Source organism: Lissotriton helveticus, chromosome 2_1 (genome assembly GCF_964261635.1).
Source record: "Lissotriton helveticus chromosome 2_1, aLisHel1.1, whole genome shotgun sequence".
Lineage (NCBI taxonomy): Eukaryota > Metazoa > Chordata > Amphibia > Caudata > Salamandridae > Lissotriton > Lissotriton helveticus.
In genome coordinates, this window is record NC_136059.1 from 1762059930 (window position 1) to 1762081890 (window position 21961).

A 21961-nucleotide genomic window follows, 5' to 3' on the forward strand; every position below is an offset into this window, starting at 1 on the left:
AATCCTAACTTTAAGACTTTCGGTATTCACAAAAGGCATTTAGGAGTCCTAAAGTTAGGACTCCTAACTACACTACTCCTAAACTGAGAAAAATCTTAACTTTAAGACTTTCGGTATTCACAGATGGCATCTAGGAATCCTAAAGTTAGGAGTCCGAACTTTAGGACTCCTAAATGACTACTGTGAATACTGAAATGAGTAAGTGCCTTCTGTGAATACCAAAATGAGTAAGTTCCTTCTGTGAATACCAAAATGGTAGTAAGTTTAGGAATTTGTCTTAAGTTAGTTCTGTGAATTGGGCCCTTCCTATTTTAATGTTTTTTGGGAGTGGCAGTACCTGTTTCAGTGTATACCTGGGTATGTCACTACACGCATTAGTTTATGTGTGCCTGGGTGTGTTAGTGAATGCATCTGTATGTACCTAGATGTGTCAGTGTTTGTGTTACTATGCACATAGGTATGTTAGAGTGTGCACAAGTGTGCATGGGTCTGTTGGTCAAAGTATAGGTATGTGTCTATATGCGCTAGTGTATGCATCAGTGTGTACCTGTGTGTGCCAGTGTACACATGATGGAATGGTTGGGTATTTTATTGGATGCATTAGTGTTTGAATGGCTGTGTGAGTGTCTCAATTTGTGTATGTCTGGGTGCTGTTACTCTGTAGACATTTTTATTCCTCCTTCGGTGATCACTGTATTTTCTTTACTTTGATCACAAGTACTCCATTTATATTTTCTTTTACTTTATGTAAACATATTAGTCACTTTGATCCACCTTATATACACTCATGCTTTTTCTAACTGTTTTTTAACTGCACTTTAATTGACATAACTGTTAAATGTGTTTCTTTGTATGTTTTTTTTGTTTCTCAGTATTAGTTAGAATCTCCCCTCACAGAAAATGCAACAACATCAAGCACAAGAATGGTACACCACTCTCCAACAAGGGAACCGTTAATGGCAACCTTTTCAACTTTGCTTTCAAGTTTATTCAGCCAGATAACAAATCACAATATCGCTTTCATATTTAACTTATGCTATACCACTTCTGAATGGTCAGCATAGTTAACACTTTCTAACACTCCCCTAAAGAAAGCACAATTTGGTAGAGGTTTTAGCCGGATTTGTGGATCCTCCGCAATGCTCTGTGAGGCCCCCCATGTAACTTCATGGAGGATTCGCCATTCTGCGCAGGAGTCAGTTAAACCATTTAACATTATACTTGTTAGACTTGGCCCTTTTTGCACGGTCATCCCTGAACTTTTTGTCTTCATCCTGGTATTTTTTCTGACCTGGTGATGGTGGTTTTAGGACTCTGAGCACTTTATCACTGCTGTCCAGTGTAAAGTGCATGTGCTCTCTATGGTAAATGTGGTAAGATTGGTCTACACCTGTTTGGCATATTTAATTTACCTATCAGTCCCTTGTAAAATGGTATCTCATATACCCAGAGCCAGTAAATTAAATGCTACTGCTGGGCTTGCAGTGCTGCTTGCGCCAGCCACCATTTCAAACCTGTCTCAGGCCTCTGCCATTGCAGGGCCTGCACGCGCAGTTTACTGCCGCTGTGAGGTGGCACATAAAGTGGTAAACACACAAAATCCTTGGGTCTAAGTGAAAAACTATTGACAGAAAAAGAAACACCAAAAATTATCTCAGGATACTTCGGAAGGAGCCCTTTAATTAGGACGTAATACCATCACACACCGAGGTGGCATGCTTCATGATTTGGGATTCTCCTCTTGACGTGGACCCCTAGCAATGCCAAGGGATACAAACCCCTCACTGTGAGGGAGGAGCTGAGGGATGTTTTATTCTTGCGCTGTTTAGGATATAGTAAATCTTTTAGAAGAGAAGACACTAAGACTGGTTAGGTGACAGGCGCAGTGCAAAACAGAAATCAGTTATAATGTGAGGGAAGTGATACTAAAACTAGCTATCCGGAGCAACAGAAACTTTATTGATCCGTTCCTGGTTCCAGGATTAAAAACAGAGCAAGATGCAGTCTGAAATGATAACTGCATATGGTGGATGCAAACAGCTCATTATGTTTCATCCTACAGGACCCTACAAGGTGCCACAGCTTTCGTCAGGACCATCGGATCATTATGCTACTGAGTAGAAAAGCGATGGTGATAAATAAAGAATTTAAATACAAAACCAGTAATCCCACAGTTGTTGTGTTCGATTTACTGGTCGTACACGTAATTTACGGTTAAGGGACCTCACCTCAACCTGGCCACAGCTCAGGGGAGAAGCGCCGCTCAGTCTGTCGGTACCCTGGGCATCTACGGAGCTCTTCTGTGACTCCCCTTTTACTACATATTAGTCACCCCTAAGGTAGGCCCTAGCTAGCCCTATGGGCAGGGTGCAATGTAGGTAAAAGGTAGGACATGTGCCTTAACTGTGTGGCATGTCCTGGTAGTGACAAACAGCCATTTTGGTTTCTCACTACTGTGAGGCTGCCCTCTCATGGGAATGCATTGGGGATTCCCTGATATGCGTTTCAGTGGGTTTCCTGGTTCGAGAAGAGTAGCGAGTTTGAATAGTGGTAATAAATGCTGCGTAATGGTGTGCACAGATTTATTGTCACTATTTTAGAAATGCCACTTTTAGAAGTGGGAATTTCTATGTGATATATGTCTTTGTGCCTGTCTGTTGTGTATTGCATGTCCGGCTCTCGAGTGACAGAGACTGGGGAGGTGCAGTGGCTCCAGCACGGTTTGGTGAGTTAGCACTAGGCTGAATGGGTCTGATCTGCATTTGGAGTAGTGGGAGGTTTAGCCCCTGACCCTGAATAGGTCTGTGCCTGCCTTGTACAATGCTGGCTCCGCCCCCTGTGGTGTGTCTAGGGCCAGGGCCTACACTAACAATGAGGGTGTTTTGTGCACTGAAAGGATGTTCCTAAGTGCCCCTCAGAACTGGTTTGGAATGGGCACAGAGCCCTGTGCCAGGGGTAGAACAAAGAACATAGGGTGTATAAATATTGGGGCTGTGACCCCATGTAAAGTGTACTGCTTGGTGCTTACTTGCAGCCGGTAGGCTGCTGGACTGCCAGGAGGAATCGCCACTGGGGATTGATCTGCGGTCTGCTGAAAGGGGGAACTTCAAGGACTTTCCCTCTGCTGAGGGACCCGGTGTGCTGCCTGTCCTCAGCGCTGTGTACATTTTGGATCCAGCGCGTGGTAAGCGCTGGAAATTAACCTTACTCTCCCCAAGTGCATGTGGAGCGTTGTGCAGGGACGAGAGAGTGTTCCCCCCTCCTCCCGTGGGTTAGTAGAAAGAACGTGAAAGAAGCGCTCTGGTGTGCAACAGCACGTGGCGAGCTCTGTGTTGTGCAGCCGGTTTTACTCCTGAACCATGTGTGGAGGCTTTTTAAGGCATTGGGAACCCAAGGCCAAAGCCGTGTTTGGAGACCAAAGGCGGCTGTTCGTCAGCTGAGCGAGCGCCACAGGAGCATTGAGCATTCCTAGCGGATGCCGGAAGTCAGGCAAAATCTATGCTTGGTCATAGGCGGGGTCAACGGTAACGAGAGGAGTCAGGAGACTTCGCTCCGTAGGGAAAGGCCAGTGCTGTTTCCCCAGCAAGGGAGGTTCAGCCACCCAGAGTGAGCTGCCGGAGGTGTGAGGTGTGCTACGAACCTCACAGGGCCCGTGAAACCATCACAGAGGAGACCGGATGAGTTCCTTGGGACTGGAGTGTCTATCGTCTTGGGCCGCGCTGTGGTTTTCCGGCCCCAAGGGGCCATGGGAAAGTCTCACGTGCGTGCCTCAGTAGCACAGATCCTGCTCCATACATTTTCAATGTTGCACAGGTGTGCAGCAAGGCTGCGGGCAGCTGCACATTGGAGTGGTATCAGGGGCAATCTGGCTCTAAGAGGGCATTGTGGGACGAGCCCAGGACAGGGCCCCCGCTTGAGGAAGCACTGACTGGTGGACAGTGACACTGAGAGGGAGGTGATTTGGGTCTCCTACGGATTATCAGCACTAAGCCTTGGGGTGCTCCAGGACGCCTGTGGGCACAACATTTCCCTACTGTACTGCACTGCTGATTTCTGCCTAGGCATGAGGCAGTTGTCTTTCAGGGGCAGGAGGTGTTGTAGAAGCTGTACAGCTATTAATGTATGCCCTTCTGTGCTATGCAGATGATTAGGATGTTTGCCTAACATGTTCATGATACCCTGTTGCTAAGGCTAATGCTTAATGTGTTTATGCTGAGTGCCCTATTGCCAGTAGTTACTGGTTGTTTTCACTAACTGTGATATGATGGTTATGACAGTGGCCCGATTGGCTCTGTCATGTATATAATCCCTGTTAAGTCATACTAAGTGCCAGGTGACACAGTGTATATATTTGTGGTGTGCCTAGTGAATCGCTGCTCTGTATGCGTGTTGCGCAAATGCTTTACACATTACCTCTGGGATAATCCTGACTGCTCGTGCCAAGCTACCAAGGGGGTGAGCAGGGATTATCTTCAGCGTGTAACTCCTTTGCCCTGACTAGAGTGGTGGTTTCTGCCTGGCTTAGGCGCAAGCCTTAGCCAACCAAAAATCCTATTTCTAACAATACTTCTATAAGTTTGCACCTACATTTTACTTTATAAGATAGTACTGATTTAGAAAATAACTCCTCCAAAATAAGGAATGCGTCTACACCACTCTGCTTTTACAGTTGACCTTGACACTCGACCAAGGATATACCAAAGCCCTGATCCTAGTCGACCTCTCTGCAGCCTTCAACACCATCTCCCACCACACACTCACCACCAGACTCCGTGAAGCCGGCATACAGGGAACTGCCCTTGACTGGCTCTGCTCCTTTCTCACCGGCAGAACCCAAAGAATCAGACTTCCAGCCTTCCTCTCCGAACCCACCGAAATCAACTGTGGAGTACTCCAAGGATTGTCGCTCAGTCCCACACTCTTCAACATCTACATGGCCCCCATCGCCGCCATCGTCAGACAGCACGAACTCAGCATGGTATCCTACGCCAATGACACCCAGCTCATCCTCTCCCTCACCAAGGACCCAATCATCACCAGACTCAACTTCCAGGAAGGAATGAAGGATGTTGCATCCTGGATGAGCAGCAGCTTCCTGAAGCTCAACTTGGAGAAGACAGAGATCCTCGACCGTTCCCCTTGGCATGGGACAACACCATGGGGCCGCCGCCCTCGGCAGCCCCCCTACCCTCACGGACCATGCCAAAACCTCGCCATCGTACTCGACTCCTCCCTCTCCATGACCCAACAGGTCAACGTCGTCACCTCCACCTGCTTCAACACCCTCTGCATTCTCCAAAAGACCTTTAAATTGATCCCACCCGAATCAAGGAAGACCGTCACCCACGCACTCATAACCAGCATACTGGACTACAGAAACCCCCTCTATGCCGGGATCAACAAGTCTCTGTCCACAAACTTCAGACCATACAGAACACCGCAGCCAGACTTGTCCTCGGCATCCCTCGACACAAACACATCACCCAGCACCTGTGTAACCTCCACTGGTTCCACGTCGAGAAAAGAGGGACTTTCAGGATACTCACATACACCTACAAATGCCTCCACAACGCCGGACCCCAATATCTCAACTACCGAATCTCCTTCCACGTACCCAAAAAGAACCTCCGGTCCGCCGACCTAGCCGAACCCCCGCACATCCGCATAGCAAAAACGGGGGTAATACCTTCTCCTACATCCTGTCCAAGACCTGGAATGAGCTGCCAATCAACATCAGACGTGCCCCCATCCTGCACATCTTTAGGAAGACCCTCAAGACCTGGCTCTTCGACTGGCCAGAACTGCTCCCCCCCCAGCGCCTTGAAACCCTCGCGGGTGAGTAGCGTGCTTTAAACTTCCCTGATTGATTGATTGAAAGTGCAGTCTCTTAGGAACTCTTCCTCCGACACTGATTTAGCTCAGTTTCCATAGCAACTACCTTTAGAACACTCTCTTATACCAGTAAGTTCACAACACTTTCTGTGAGCAGCATAATAGCTTCAAATTCAACTGTAGCAGGAGTGGCTGACTGTTTGCAAAAACAAGCTTATCCCAAATAGCATTAACACTTTTAAATTTTTCCAGAGCCAATCACAGATCTGGGGCCAGATGTAGGTAGCCAAATACCGGTCGGTAACGGCCGAATTCGGCCGTTACCGACCGGTATTTGGCTACCGAGATGTAGGGGGACTGAAACGGGGCAAATCGGTAATTTTACCGATTCGGTAAATATACCGGTCGGTAAATTTACCGACCGGTATATTTACCGAATCGTTAAAATTGATATGTAGGTGGGACTCTTCTGAGTCCCACAAGGCCTACAAAATCGGTATTTTACCATCAAATTGTATTTGATGTTAAAATACCGATTCAGGTGTGCATGCACATGTGTGCATGCACACCTGTGCCATATGACAGGCAGACCTGCCCTTAGGGCAGGTATGCCTGCCATATGGCCCCGAACCTTTTTTGGGGGTGCTAGAGGGTGTCAAAGTGACACCCCCTGCACCCTTGTCAAAATCGGTATTTACCGAATCGGTAAATACCGACCGGTAATGCCCCATTCATTCCTATGGGCTTCAAAGCCCATAGGAATGAATGGAGCATTACCGGTCGGTATTTACCGATTCGGTTAATACAGATATTTACCGAATCGGTAAAATACACATCTGGATGGACCTACATGTCCACCCTTCATATTTACCGATTCTTAATTACCGAATCGGTAAAATTCGGTAATTAAGAATCGGTAAATATTTTTTACCTACATCTGGCCCTTGGTTACTTTTTCTCAAAATCATTACCTAATTTTAGCTACCTGCATATTTACACCAGCCAATCAAATTTCTTTTTTTTTTAATTAGGTCCTGTGTTTGTTCTAAATGAACTACCTTTCATGTTGAAAACTGTCTTATTCGTCGCCAGCCTTCTCCTATGTGCTATTCCTCCTTGTCTTCAAAATGGTTAGAGTGTGGATTGTGGTTCAAAGCTTTGTGCTTTGGGCTAGAGAGTGTGCTAGAAGGATTGCATTGACAGGGACTTGGGTTTACCTAATGTGGACATAAGTTGGGTTGGCCAGTGTTAGACATGGGGTCTCAAGTTGGCAGGGGTATGTATCCTGTCCAAGTAGGGACCCACACTCTAGTCAGGGAAAGTGTAGTGTACACTAAAAGTTTACCTATACTCACCCTCTGGTAACTTGGCTCAGAACAGTCAGGCTCAGCTAAAGAGGTACTATGTTAAGTATTGTGCATAGACACCCAGTAACACAGTAGAAACACCACATAAATACTCCACACCTGTTTAGAAAAATAGCCAATATATATCTGAGTAAAATAAGAACAAAATGACAAAAATCCAACATACACAAGTCAAGAAATGAATTTTGCAATATTAAATGCAGTTATAGCACTTAGAAACACAATAGCTCTGGTCGGGGCAATCTTGACATGCTTAACAGAGTCGAATCCATTAGTGTGGCCTGAACGTGATGGAGTGTGGGCCGGGTATGGAGTCGTACAGACCCTGGTTACAGTACCTTGGAAACGTTGACAAACAAAGATGTTGCGAGGTGCTGGGGAGGTGAGGCATCGCTGAAGCCAGTGTAGCGTCGGTTCCCTACTGCTATGCAGGTCATTGGCATGTCGGCGCTTGGGACGGTGCATTGCACAATGGAGGTGAGGCATCACTGAAGCAAGTGAGGCGTTTGTTCCTGGAGGTGGTGCAGGGTCGTTGAGCTGCTGACACCCGGGGACGTTGCAGGGCGCAGTGGAGGTGATGCGGCGTTGGCAGCAAGGCGCTGGTTCCACGGATGGCCTGAGGCTGATGAAGTGTTGAGGGTCAAGAGTGAGGCGTTGACTTTGAGATGTCGATGTCACATCACCGGGCACAGGCGCTGTGGCGGAGTCAGGCGTCCTGGACTTTGGTGCCATGGAGCTCGAGACTCAGACTGTGGCAGATCTTTGGAGGTGCTGCAGCAGCATCGGGACTGGGTTGCAAGTCAAGGTCATTGCATTGAGCAGGGACAACAGCTCCGGTGCAGCAACGGCGTTGTGTTGAAGAGCGGCACTGGCTCCGAAGTCACACTTGCAGTCAAGGTGCTGGTTTCTTCTCTTTTAGCACAGCATCCTCACTCCCAAGGGCTCAGGAACTGGATGTGGCACCACTTGGAAGGGTAGGGTTCTCTGCAGAGGAGCCTAAGTGCTGCAGGTGAAGTATTTGATGGCCCTGAGATTTCCGACAGCAGGCAAGCCCAACTCAAGCCCTTGGAGAAACTTTGGAAGCAGGATGCAGAGAGCAGTCCTCTCAGCCCCAGGGAAGAAGCAGCAGACAGCAAGCCAACTCAGCAAAGTAAGCAGCAATGTGGCAGTCCCTCCTGGCAGTACAACAGTTCTTCTTCCTGGCAGAATGTTCTCAGTCCTCTGAGTATATGGTGTCAGAGATCCAGGACTTATACCTATTTTAGTCTTTGAAGTAGGGAGACTTCAAAGAAAGGAATTTGTAGTGCACAAGGCCCTGCCCTTCCAGACACACTACAGTGGGGTATGCAGCTCTTTATGTGGGGACAGGAACAGGGATGGAGAAAGGTGCAAGTGTGGGTACAGGTGCAAGGGTCAACTCCTCCCATCATTCTAGCTCAGCCTGCTGATGGGCCATCAGCTCGCAAACCAGCGTTGCAGCAACCATGCTGATCTCGATGGGATATTATTCCTGACTCGGTCCATTATCAAGTGGTCGAAGGTTACATTGATTAAACCGGCGAGATCGAGTATTCGTCTCTCCCACCCTTAAACATCAGAAGTAAAAGACACACGCCGCTAGGAAATCCATTATCAAGCTGAATAATCGTAGAAGTGGATGTAATTATACCCACTGGCTCGGAGTAAAAGACGAGTCACCTTAACGTTGGATTTCCATCGCTTCACACACTAATACTGTCCCCAGATAAACTGTCCTGATGAGACCCGGTACCTAGAGAGGGTCGAAACGCCGTCGACGAATTAGAGTAAAGAGACACACACAACAAATAGAATTGTCTCATTTTATTTGTGTCCTTTGTTGTTCTTTTGTTCTGTACTGATAACCTTCAATTGAATATGTCGCGATTTTCACTGTAAATATGGTTACGGTCACTACACTTGGGGTTATGTGAATCATCTTTTTTAATGTTTTTCATTGTTTTATGTGCAATGTATATAAATTGTTGACTTTGTAGAAATAAAGTGCCTAGTTCGGTGAAATAGGCTATAACCATTTGGATGTCTAGTGAGCTTGTCAGAGTATACATAACTAACCTAAAATAACTAGATAAAACCAGTATATCGTTTTTCTATCATGCTGGGCAAACCATTAAATTGCCATTAATGTGTTATTGAAATGTTTAAATGAGTTCCTTGTGAACATTGTTCTTTCAGTACAACTGTACTTACCCAGTTTGCAAGGACATATGGGTTGCTCTTGTTTTGTGTATTATTATCAGGATACGTGGGGCACACCTCAGCTCCCTTTGTGTGTGGCTGTCAAGAGTGAATTCACAAAGCCCGACTGTCATCCGACCCAGACGTGTATTTAGGGACAGGCAGAGGCACAGAATGATTAAATTAAGAAAATGGCGACTTTCTAAAAGTAAACACAATAGAAGCTGGAGTGAAGTTACACTCCACAGCCTGTTGCAAAGCTTTTGACGTGATTATTATTCACTACAACAATTTTGTCCACTTTTCAATTATTTTATTTTTGTTTCCTGTAATCCAATAAGTGTTCTTTCAATGCTTCATTCCATGTTTTAACTTTTCACATGTGCGACCTTAATGTATTCAATAGTTTCTCGTGCGCAGCTATGCCAATCCGGGCCTTTTTCTAGCACATGATGAATCCATTAAACATCCAGAAGTTCTTAATTTTACCCAATGCATTTTGAGCTCTTAATGGCCCTTCTTCAGGGGTTTGCCTATAAATTGAAAAGAATGACATTAGTTTAATATATTCAGACCTCTATAGATCGAGCATACTGACATTTCAAGCCATTTATGTCTCCATTTGAATAATCAACGTTTTCCCTTTATATGCGCTGAAAACGCGCTAAAAATGTACCTAGATCAGCCTTCCCCAACTCCCGGTCCACTCCAATATTCAACTTCATTACCCATCTCAGAAACCTGCCCCGATATTTTCCCTTCTGCTAGTTGAAAACAGCCTTTATACTATACCATCCCCGTACAAAAGATTACTTTACAAGAGCGTCCCCGTACCTTCCACATATCACAACATGAGTCTCCTTCTCCCCACGAACTTGACACCTGGTCTTCTTTCTGCACTACAGGAATGACTGTCTGCAACACAGCCTCATCCTCAATGGAACTGTTTGTGCCGGACTCTGACTGTAACTTTTCAGCGGCACCAACCTGGATCCCGGATCCAACATGTGCTCCTTCGCGGTCAGCCTAAACTGGTGAATTTCCCCCGGTTTAGTGCGATCAGATGATGGTGAGTGACAATCAGTGTGCTTTTAGGCGCTTTTTTCTTACAATTCTAACATTGAAAATCTGCAGTTCTGCTGATTGGATTTTTGTTGTTCTAGTATCCTTTTATTTATGAAAATTGGCTAATTTTCCGAAACAGGTTGTCAGGTCCCCATTGGATTCTGGTAGGAAGCTGGGATTTGGAGTCATGCGCAGAGTTCACAGCCTATCAGCTTCCGTTTCTTCAGTTTGGAATTGGAGACAGAGATTAGCTCATTCTTGGAACTCGTAAAGTTCCACTACCCTTCCTGAGTTGCCGCTTTGCTTTGACATTAGCGTTCTAGTCTTTCTGGCAAGGCGGCCATTTCGTGCGCTCGCGTTCTACACGCGGCGCACTTCAACTGAAGAATTTCGACGGTTGGACGTGTCTTGAAGTGCGCGCCCAAACTTTCATAGTATTGAGTCCCGGAGTCATTCCGTTTTGACATTAAAGTTATTCCATAGTCCTTAGTCTCCACAGCCCCATTTCCTGAGTCCCTTCGTCATTCAAGAAGTACCGAGTTTTCGAGTTCGCACCTTCTGGTGTGGTCTGGAAGGAAACTCTCATTCCCTCTGCACAGTTCTACAACAGAGCGGTAAGAAGTTTCCATTGTGCACTCCGCAGTGTAGTCAGCACTACGTTTCTCCGAGAGCCCTTTTGCAACTGTAAATATTTATATTTGGAAGTCAAGAAACCTTACCTCCGTGAGGACATGACTGTCTTTTGAACTTCCAAAGACTAAGGCAAGTTGGCATACAAAGACTCAAGCATTGTACATAGTTGCCATTCGCTAGCCGATAGAAAAGTCTGAGAACTGTATCAAAGCTGCAAGTGTTGCCGGAGTGGTGAAATCTTCAAGCAGGAACTGTATCTATAATTGCTAGTTTCTACAAGTATATTTGTGTATTTAAATGTATGCATATGTTGAATACAATTATATACCACCAATGAAAGCCTTCCTGTGAGACTCAGCATCAGCTTCCATTTACTTCGTGCAATCCAGCAACTATTCTCAAGCAGCATAAACTATTCTGAGGGAGGCTAATGTCCACACATCTTCAGGTATAAGGGTTGAAGTTCAGAGTGAGTTAAGAAGTAGCAAGGCAGTTTGTGGGAACTGTACTAATGTTGTGCTTACTGTTTTAGGTGATATTCAACTAGCTGTAGACGTTGAAGAACACACCTGTGTGGCAGTCTCTCTTGTCTATCCACTTCCCCTTTCCCTTTCGTTCCTGGACTTAGAGTTCTCTGGGTTCAGGGGTGTAAGGGAGTTGGGAAAATATCTTCTGGGTATCCGGCCTTCAGTCGTCAGCTCCCACGGAACCATAGGAATTCAGGTACCACTTCTTGACAGATTGAAGTGCCTTAATTTCTTCCGTCTGGGCGAGATGGCTGAAGGATTTGATATAAAGGCTTTGTCAGCAATTCTAGAGGGGTTGCAGAAACAATTAAGTGAAACCAGGGAGGAAGTTAGAAAGTCTAACCAGGAGGCTAGTTTCTTGAAGCAGAGGATTGATGAGCTTTCAGTCAGCCCTAGTCCTAATTTTGGGGGAATAAAATCTCCGACCTTTGCTCCTTCCCCTTCCTCTTCCTCAGCTTTGACCACTCAGGTTGTGCATGCTATGTCCCCTACAATTCCTTTGGCCCTTCCGGAGAGGTTTCTGGGTGATCCTCATAAGGCTCAAATTTTCTTGACACAGTGCTCGCTGCATTTTCTATGCAAACCTATTTTGTTTAAGGAGGATCAGTCCAAAGTGGCGTTCGTGCTGTCCTACCTGAGCGGTGACGCAGCCGCTTGGTCCCTGCCTTTGGTCTCCTCTAATGATCCAGTTTTGTACAAGTCTGAAGAGTTCAAAGCAGAATTCTTGAGAATCTTTGACCGAAGAACTATCTCACAGACTACGGACAACGAACTGTTGGATTTGAAGCAAGGCAATAGAGAATTGGTGGCTTATCTGGCGCAGTTCAATAAACTTATTGTTGAAACCAATTGGCCAGCTGAAAAGAGAGCAGCAATTTTTTATAGGGGTTTAAAGGATGAACTGAAGGATGGATTGGCTCAAGTTCCGAAGAGGCCGACTGATGTATCAGAGTTAATTGATTTAGTCCTTCAAATTGATCAGCGCCTAGCGGAAAGACGCAGTGAAAGACGAAAGGATTATAAACCCGTTCCACCTCGATTGGATCGTGTTCAAACGGAACCAGTAAAGAGCAGCGAAGGAAATTCAGGAGAAGAACCAATGCAGATTGGCACAGTCCGAGGTCCCCTGTCTCAAGAGGAGAAGGAAAAGCGACGTGCAGGAAAACTCTGTATGTATTGTGGGCAGTCGGGTCATTTTGTTAAAGAGTGTCCGAAGAGATCCAAAGCCAGCGCATGGGTAAAAGACAGGCTCCACCAGTAGACGGAGTTGCTCTGGTGGGAGCGGCCAAAGAGTCAACTCCCAAATCTCAGTTTCTGGCCAACACTCTCCAATCATCAGCCCCACATTTAACCTGGTCTTGTAAAATTAAGTTTGGAGGTACTCGAGAAGAGGAAGTTTCTGTGATGATGGATTCGGGTGCAACAGGAAACTTTTGCGACATCCAGTTTGCAAAATCTTTAGGAATTCAGTTTGAAAGGAAACAAAGACCTGAGCCAGTGCGTGCCGTGGATGGCACCACTTTATCCTCTGGTCCCATTGTCTTCGATACAGAGGTCATCACGGTGATCGGTCCAGGGGAGCATCGGAGTTATATCAGTTTCAACTTAATTGACGCTCCGCAGTTTCAAATGATCTTAGGTTTGCCTTGGCTCACGGAGCACAACCCTCAAATTGATTGGGCCAAACGAACTGTGGAAATTAATTCAAGGTTCTGTCTTGAGCATTGTGTTCCTGATCATCCGGAGGTTATTCAATCCACCCCATCGTCGAGTTTGGCTCATCAAGCGCAGATGATTTGCGCGGTGGAAGTTCCTGAAATTCCGGAGGAATATTTGGATTTGAAAGAGGTTTTCAATGAGAAGGAAGCTACAAAATTACCTCCTCACAGGGAATATGATTGCAGGATTGAGCTGGAGCCTGGAGCATCTCTGCCTTGCAGACGAATTTATGCTCTATCGGAACCAGAAAATCAGCACTTAAAAGAATATATAGAGCAGAGTTTGGCTAGTGGTTTCATCCGGCCGTCCCAGTCGCCGGTATCCTCTCCTCTCTTCTTCATCCCCAAGAAGGACGGGTCCCTGAGAACCTGCATAGACTATCGGGCATTAAACCTGGTCACAAAAAAGAACCGTTACCCCTTACCCCTCATTTCGGAGCTTCTGGATCAGGTGAAGGATGCCTGTATATATACCAAATTGGATTTGAGGGGGGCATATCATCTGGTGCGGATGGCCGAGGGAGAAGAATGGAAGACTGCTTTTCGGACTCGGCTGGGGTTGTTTGAGTATCAAGTAATGCCCTTTGGATTATGCAATGCCCCAGCCGCGTTTCAACATTTTGTAAATGATGTCCTCCGAGAATTCCTAGATCGAGTTGCTGTCGTGTATATTGACGACATCCTGATTTTTTCAAAGAATTTGGAGGAGCACGTAATACATGTTCGAGCCATTTTGGAACGTCTAATGGAGTATCAGTTGTTTGTCAAACTTGAAAAATGTGTCTTTCATTCTTCCCGAGTGGAGTTTTTGGGTTTCATCCTTTCACCAGAAGGAGTTTTTATGGATGACACTAAGCTACAGGCAATACAATCTTGGCCTGCCCCAAAATCCGTCAAGGAGATTCAGAGTTTTTTGGGGTTTGCAAATTTTTATCGACGATTTATCCAGAACTTCTCAGAGAAAGTAAGTCCAATCACTAGATTATTGAAGAAAAATGAGCAATTTATCTGGGGAAAAGAAGCAGAAGAGGCCTTTCAATCTTTGAAATCCGCCTTTGTGTCAGCCCCAATTTTGCAACACCCGGATTTAAAGGAGACATTCTTCATCGAAGCGGATGCTTCAAATTTGGCCATTGGGGGAATTCTATCCCAGCGTCAGAAGCAGACTGGTCAGCTCCATCCAGTTGCTTATCACTCGCGAAAATTGTCGCCGGCTGAAATAAACTATTCAATCGCTGACAAGGAGCTATTGGCAGTTAAGGATGCTTTTAAAATTTGGAGGCATTACTTGTTGGGAGCCAGTCATGTGATCACAGTATTCACAGACCATCGTAATTTACAATTCCTAGAATCTGCTAGAACACTCACTCCACGGCAATTGAGGTGGTCTCTTTTCTTCGCAGATTACGACTTTGTCTTGACCTACAAACCTGGTTCTGCAAATGGAAGAGCAGATGCCCTTTCTCGGCTTAGTTTTGGTGGAGATGTTGAAAAGTCATTGGAGGGTCATATCATTCCTCAAGAAAGGATTGTGGCTTCAGTGGTTGAGGATGGAATTGGAAACCGAGTCTAGAAAGAATTTCAAGGAACAGAATTCACCGATTGGGAAAAGAAAGGCCCAGATCGAGAAGTCAAGGATGGGAAGCCATATTTTCAGGGCAAGATGTTTGTTCCCAGTGAAGATTTGCAGATTGAGATCATTCGTTCTTGTCATGAACATCCCCTGGCTGGGCACAAAGGGGCCGTGAAAACTTTAGAATTGGTGAAGAGGACCTTCTTTTGGCCTGGTATGGAAGCTCAGGTGAGGCAGCATGTCGCCGCGTGCGAGCAATGTGTCAAGGGTAAGAGTTCTAGGCAAGCCCCACAGGGAATATTGATGCCTTTGCCAGTTGCTCCATCCCCGTGGCACACCATCTCTATGGATTTTACAGTGGAACTACCTTCCAGTCAGGGTTTTTCGGTAATCTGGGTGGTGGTAGATCAGTTCACCAAAATGAGCCATTTCATTCCCCTGAAGGCCCTACCTTCCGCTCCTCAATTGGCTTCCATGTTTGTACAGCATATTGTTTGGTTGCATGGAATTCCCAAGGTTGTCATCTCTGATCGGGGATCACAGTTTGTTTCTCGATTTTGGAGATCTTTCTTAAAGGATTTAGGGGTCTATTCCCGTTTGTCCACCAGTTTCCATCCGGAGACGGATGGGCAAACGGAAAGGGTAAACCAGGACTTGGAGCAGTACCTTCGCATGTATCTGATGGACCAGGAAGGAGAGTGGCCTTCTTTATTGAGTACTGCAGAGTTTGCGTATAACAACGCAGTTCATTCTGCTACAGGGTTTTCCCCATTCTTCTTAAATTCTGGAAGACATCCAAATATGCAAGTGGGTAGAGTGGAGGTAGAGGTTCCAGCAGCAGAGGTTTAAGATTTACAGAAGGCCTTTCAGACAGCTTCCCTTAATCTCACTAAGGCAAAATCAGATTACAAGAAGCAGGCTGATAAGAAACGCAGATCTAGCCCAGTCTTTGAAGTTGGGGATTTGGTTTGGATTTCCACTCGCCACATGAGATTGAGTGGGAATAGGAAATTTCAGCCGCGATTTGTGGGACCCTATCCTGTAGAGCAGATGGTAAATCCAGTAAGTGTTAAGGTAGCCCTTCCAAAGTCAATGAAAATCCATCCCACTTTTCATGTCTCTCTTGTAAAAAAGAATCCTCCGAATCTCAGACAGGAGCTTCCACCCACTCCAGTTCAGGTTCAATCTGTGGAAGAGTTCGAGGTGAAAAGAATTTTGGACTCCAGATGGAGAAAGAACTGCCTCTTCTATTTGGTTGACTGGAAAGGTTTTGGCCCAGAGGATTGATCTTGGGAGCCCAGTAGAAATGTTCATGCTCCAAGACTGGTAGCCGAATTCCATAAGACTTATCCCCAGAAGAACAGAGAGGGGGTTTTGGTGGGGGGTACTGTCAGGTCCCCATTGGATTCTGGTAGGAAGCTGGGATTTGAAGTCATGCGCAGAGTTCACAGCCTATCAGCTTCCGTTTCTTCAGTTTGGAATTGGAGACAGAGATTAGCTCATTCTTGGAACTCGTAAAGTTCCACTACCCTTCCTGAGTGTGCCGCTTTGCTTTGACATTAGCGTTCTAGTCTTTCTGGCAAGGCGGCCATTTTGTGCGCTTGCGTTCTACACGCGGCGCACTTCAACTGAAGAATTTCGACGGTTGGACGCGTCTTGAAGTGCGCGCCCAAACTCTCATAGTATTGAGTCCCGGAGTCATTCCGTTTTGACATTAAAGTTATTCCATAGTCCTTAGTCTCCACAGCCCCATTTCCTGAGTCCCTTCGTCATTCAAGAAGTACCGAGTTTTCGAGTTCGCACCTTCTGGTGTGGTCTGGAAGGAAACTCTTATTCCCTCTGCACAGTTCTACAACAGAGCGGTAAGAAGTTTCCATTGTGCTCTCCGCAGTGTAGTCAGCACTACGTTTCTCCGAAAGCCCTTTTGCAACTGTAAATATTTATATTTGGAAGTCAAGAAACCTTACCTCCGTGAGGACATGACTGTCTTTTGAACTTCCAAAGACTAAGGCAAATTGGCATACAAAGACTCAAGCATTGTAGATAGTTGCCATTCGCTAGCCGATAGAAAAGTCTGAGAACTGTATCCAAGCTGCAAGTGTTGCCGGAGTGGTGAAATCTTCAAGCAGGAACTGTATCTATAATTGCTAGTTTCTACAAGTATATTCGTGTATTTAAATGTATGCATATGTTGAATACAATTATATACCACCAATGAAAGCCTTCCTGTGAGACTCAGCATCAGCTTCCATTTACTTCGTGCAATCCAGCAACTATTCTCAAGCAGCATAAACTATTCTGAGGGAGGCTAATGTCCACACATCTTCAGGTATAAGGGTTGAAGTTCAGAGTGAATTAAGAAGTAGCAAGGCAGTTAGTGGGAACTGTACTAATGTTGTGCTTATTGTTTTAGGTGATATTCAACTAGCTGTAGACGTTGAAGAACACACCTGTGTGGCAGTCTCTCTTGTCTATCCTCTTCCCCTTTCCCTTTCGTTCCTGGACTTAGAGTTCTCTGGGTTCAGGGGTGTAGGGGAGATGGGAAAATATCTTCTGGGTATCCGACCTTGAGTCGTCAGCTCCCACGGAACCATAGGAATTCAGGTACCACTTCTTGACACAGGTTTTGGATTTTTCTTGTGTTTTCATGTCCTTGTCAAGGTGTAAAACAAAAGTTACTAAATGAACCAGTGCTTAACCCTGTGGTAGCTTGGCACAGAAGCAGACAGTCTTAACTTAGAGGTACAATGGAAAATATGAATGCAGCACACAAACAGTAATACAGTGAAAACACACCACAAGAAAAATCTCATGCCAATTTAAAAGAATAGAGTAAATTGTAATACATAAAATAAGACCAAAAAAACAGCAACAATGCAATCCAATTCCAATTCCAATAGCTTTATTCAACATATTAAGTCATAAAAGCCTTTCCAAAATACATAAAAACATTTACATATAAAACATCTGTGTTAGTATATCATAAAAGCTGGAAATGGACTATGTACACTTTGAAATTTTTTTTTTTAAATGTCATTACAATTTCATTCTAATAAAACATAATTTAAAACATTCTGAAAATTACATCTTACTTGCCCGTTTAACACATCTTTTACCCTTGATTTGATCCTACATCTCCTCTAGTAGCTCAGTTAGTGAGATTATTCACTTCCTTGCTTATCTTTGCCTAAACGTAGGATGTTAGACCTTAGTGACCATGACCACCCTAAATATTTTGCCATGGCTATGACAATCATTGCTGATGTGTCACACCCTAGGATTCTTTCGGCATCGCTAGGCCTTCTTGTGCCCAAAAGCTTACAAATTAGTAACAGCCAGACACAATTCCAAGCAGCATAGCCAGCACAAACCAAAAAGTAAGTGAGCCATAGTTTCAATGCTGGACTTGCATACCGGGCACACATCAACGCTGGGTTTATGCCATCTAGCAGTAAATGCTCTTACTGGCAGTGTGCCTACCCTGAACTGGAAATACAATTTCCGATCAAGCTGTTTTGTGATTTGATCCCTGTAAGGCTCCAACTTCGGGGTAACTTTATGTTCTAAAAATAGGCAAGCAAAGGAAGATGGCTCACTATTTCTAAGTGTATTAAGCTGGGTCCATTCCCAATATTTATCCTTCAGAATCTTCTTTGAGGGGAAGATGGAGTTTAATGGATCATTCTATAGTGAAATCATACCGAGACTGGATAACATATCTCTAACCACCCATAACCATTTTATGCGGTGTAAAGTGTCAGGCCTTATTATATCTTGGAAACCTACCGCATATCCTGCAAGTTCAGGTGTAGTGCAAGGTCTTTGCCAGTACAGAAGGGGTCGAAGCTTAGCTATAGCTGCAAAGGGTTTTCTCCCAAGGTCGTGTAATAATGGACACATTGGGGTACTTTGTGGTAGCCTAGTGATATTCCTCAGGAACCTAATTTCTGACGAATTGAGTGTGGATTGGTTCTCGCACCCCCGAGTTCCGAGCCCTAAAGGGCTGAGCTGATGACTTTTATATTATAAATATCAAGTACCGGGCTGATGGGCTTCGTGTGTGATGTATTATGTTCCGTATTAAGCACCCCCGACAATTGCCTGTGTTTAAGGGTTGCCAAGTCGATCTGGTGATTTCATTTCACGTTGTCCTGAATGTTAACCCCTAGATAAGTGAACTCTTTGACATGATCTAGCAGCCTATTATTCATTTGAATGAAATGAAATTAAATGAAATGAAATGAAATGAAAAGAAATTTATAAAGCGCATGGCTGCCCTTGAGCGTCCCAGCGCTGAAACCAAACACAGGACCACCACCCAAATACAACAGAAGCAAAAGCCTAAAGGGGGAAGAGATAAGTTTTCAATGCCTTGCGGAAACGCACTAAATTGGATTCTTTCCGCAGGGCCATCGGCAGAGCATTCCATAATTGGCCTGCATTAATAGAGAACCGGCGACCGCCGGACTTCACCTTTTTGGCTCTGGGTATCACCACAAAATTACCATCATCCGAGCGAAGGGCTCGCGTAGGTTTGTAAGGGCGCACCAGGTCTCTAAGGATTGGAGGGCCTAATCCTTGCAAAGCTTTAAACACGATGCAAAGGGATTTAAATTTTATGCGAGCTCGAATTGGAAGCCAATGCAAGGCCTTGAGAGCAGGCTTAGCTGATGATCTTTTGGCAGTACCAGTGAGCATTCGTGCAGCCGCATTCTGAGCTCTTTGGAGCACATTCAGAGTGGATTCTGGTGAACCAAGGAATAAGGCGTTGCTATAATCCAGCCTTGACATGACTAATCCTTGCACCAGTAGTTTCCGGGAGTTTTCGGGGAGTAGCGGGAGGATCTTCCGTACTGACCTGAGCAGACCATAGCAAGTCCCTGCCACTCGTTTAGCTTGAGTGGTCATTGACAGTTCGGGTTCTAGCCAGACCCCCAGACTTTTTATTGCTTCTTTGGGAACTGGGGGAGCACCTAGACTATCCGGCCACATGGATTTGGGGAGTGTTGAACATAGATTGCCAAGAAGCATCAGCTCCGTTTTCGTCCCATTTAGTTTGAGCCGGGAGTCCGACATCCATGACATGATGTTGACTAAACACGATGCGAACTTTTCCCCCTGGCTTTCCGAGAGGGACAGCGAGACGATCAGTTGAGTGTCGTCTGCATAGGTTGCGATTTTCACCCCGAAGGGTGAAACCACCGCCTCCAGTGGGGCCATGTAGATGTTAAAAAGCGTAGGGCTCAATGAAGAGCCCTGCGGTACTCCACACTGAAGGGGGGTAGGCAGAGATCGAAAATTGCCTTCGCAAACCTGAATGCCCCCTTATAGACCCTATTCATGTTAAAGGCCATTAATTTTGTTTTTGACACATTGACCTCCAAGCCCTGCTGAAGACAAAACTCCTCAAAGGTTTTTAGGGCCTTCTGGAGGCCACTTGGGCTCTTGGAGATAATCAATGTGTTGTCTGCGAACATCAGTATGGGGATTTTTTCTCCTGCTAATACTGGGGCATCCGATGGGTTGGAGCTCATGTAGTTCACTATTCCATTGATGTATAGTGAGAATAGGGTCGGGCCATAAGGCACCCTTGGTGCACACCTCTTTCAACAGGGAATGATTCGGTGACTTCCCCCTGCCTGCCCCATCTGATTTTGGCACTGTTGTCTTTGTGTAGTCTAATAATAAGTGACAGTAAATCAGGTGGCCTCCCTAGTTCTTTTAGGATTATCCATAGTTTGGTGCAGGGTACAAGGTCAAATGCCGACTTAAGGTCAAAGAAAGCGGCATATAAACTACCCTTGCCCAGAGTCACCGTCTTCCAATAAATCAAAACAAACCTTAACACCTGATATATGGTGCTAGTAAAAGTGCGGAACCCTACTTGCAATGGTGATAAAAACCTTGAACTCATCAATCCACTCCTGTACTTTATTGCGCACCAGTCTCCCCATTACCTTTTGCATACAGTCAATTAAACTAATTGGCCTGTAGTTCCCTGGGCATGACTTATCCCCTTTCTTATAAACAGGTATGATTTCTACTCCTTTCCAGGAGTCCGGGATTGGGGTCTTTGAGCGATGGCATTGGTACGCAGAAAGATGTATCAGCACCATCTGTCCTTATCATGTAAAAATACATCCCCAGTGATGCCATCTGGCCCAGGTGCCTTTCCAGTCATTATTGATTTAAGTGCTGTTTCTACTTTGGCCCCACTGAAGGCCCTATCCTGGTAGGGAGTTCTAACAATATCACCCACATCTTCAGCCTATCCCCTACGTCTTCAGTACAATCAGTACAACTGGAGATATGCAATTTTAAAGTTTTAAGTACATATAGTGTCAAAAAGCACTAGGTGCCACTTGCAGTCATCTGGTCATGCAAGAGCAGGGGAAAGTCACAAAGTCAGGCCAACCACAATTGAGCACGGGCTGGATACAGGGACCTGGTTAGTCCTGCTGAAAAAGTTACGTTCTCAAAGTGTGGTGTGAAGAGTCCAGGACTCCAGGATTTCTTGTGGAGGAGTGGAGTCTGATGCCAGTCAAGAGTTCCGGACTCGACGAGGCACTTCCTGGGAATCAGGGACTCACTCTAGCAGAGGCCAGCATGGCTTAGCTGGTCCAGTTGCAGGTCTAGGCAGGGCCAGTTATATCCTGTCAGCTGGGCAGTCGCAGGGATGCCTCTGGGGCTTCTTGTGTCCCCGTAACTCAAAACAGGAGATCAGGCAACCCACCCATTGAGTCTCTCAGTTAGCCCTGGGATGAAAGGAGCAGTTGCAGTCTTCCTTTGCAAACAGCAGGGCAGGGCTGAAGCAGCAGGGCATTCCCCTGGGAAACAGGGTAGGCCATCAGCACCAGGGCAGTCCACTAGGAAGCAAGGCAAGCCTCAAGAGGCAGGACAGTCCTCTGTGGTAAAAAGCAGGCCTCGAGCAGCCAGGCAGTCCTGGGGACAAGGCAAGCCTCAAGCACCAGGGCACTCTTCTGGTAGGAACAGGTCTGTCCCTTGAGGAACAAGGCAGTCTTTCTTCGA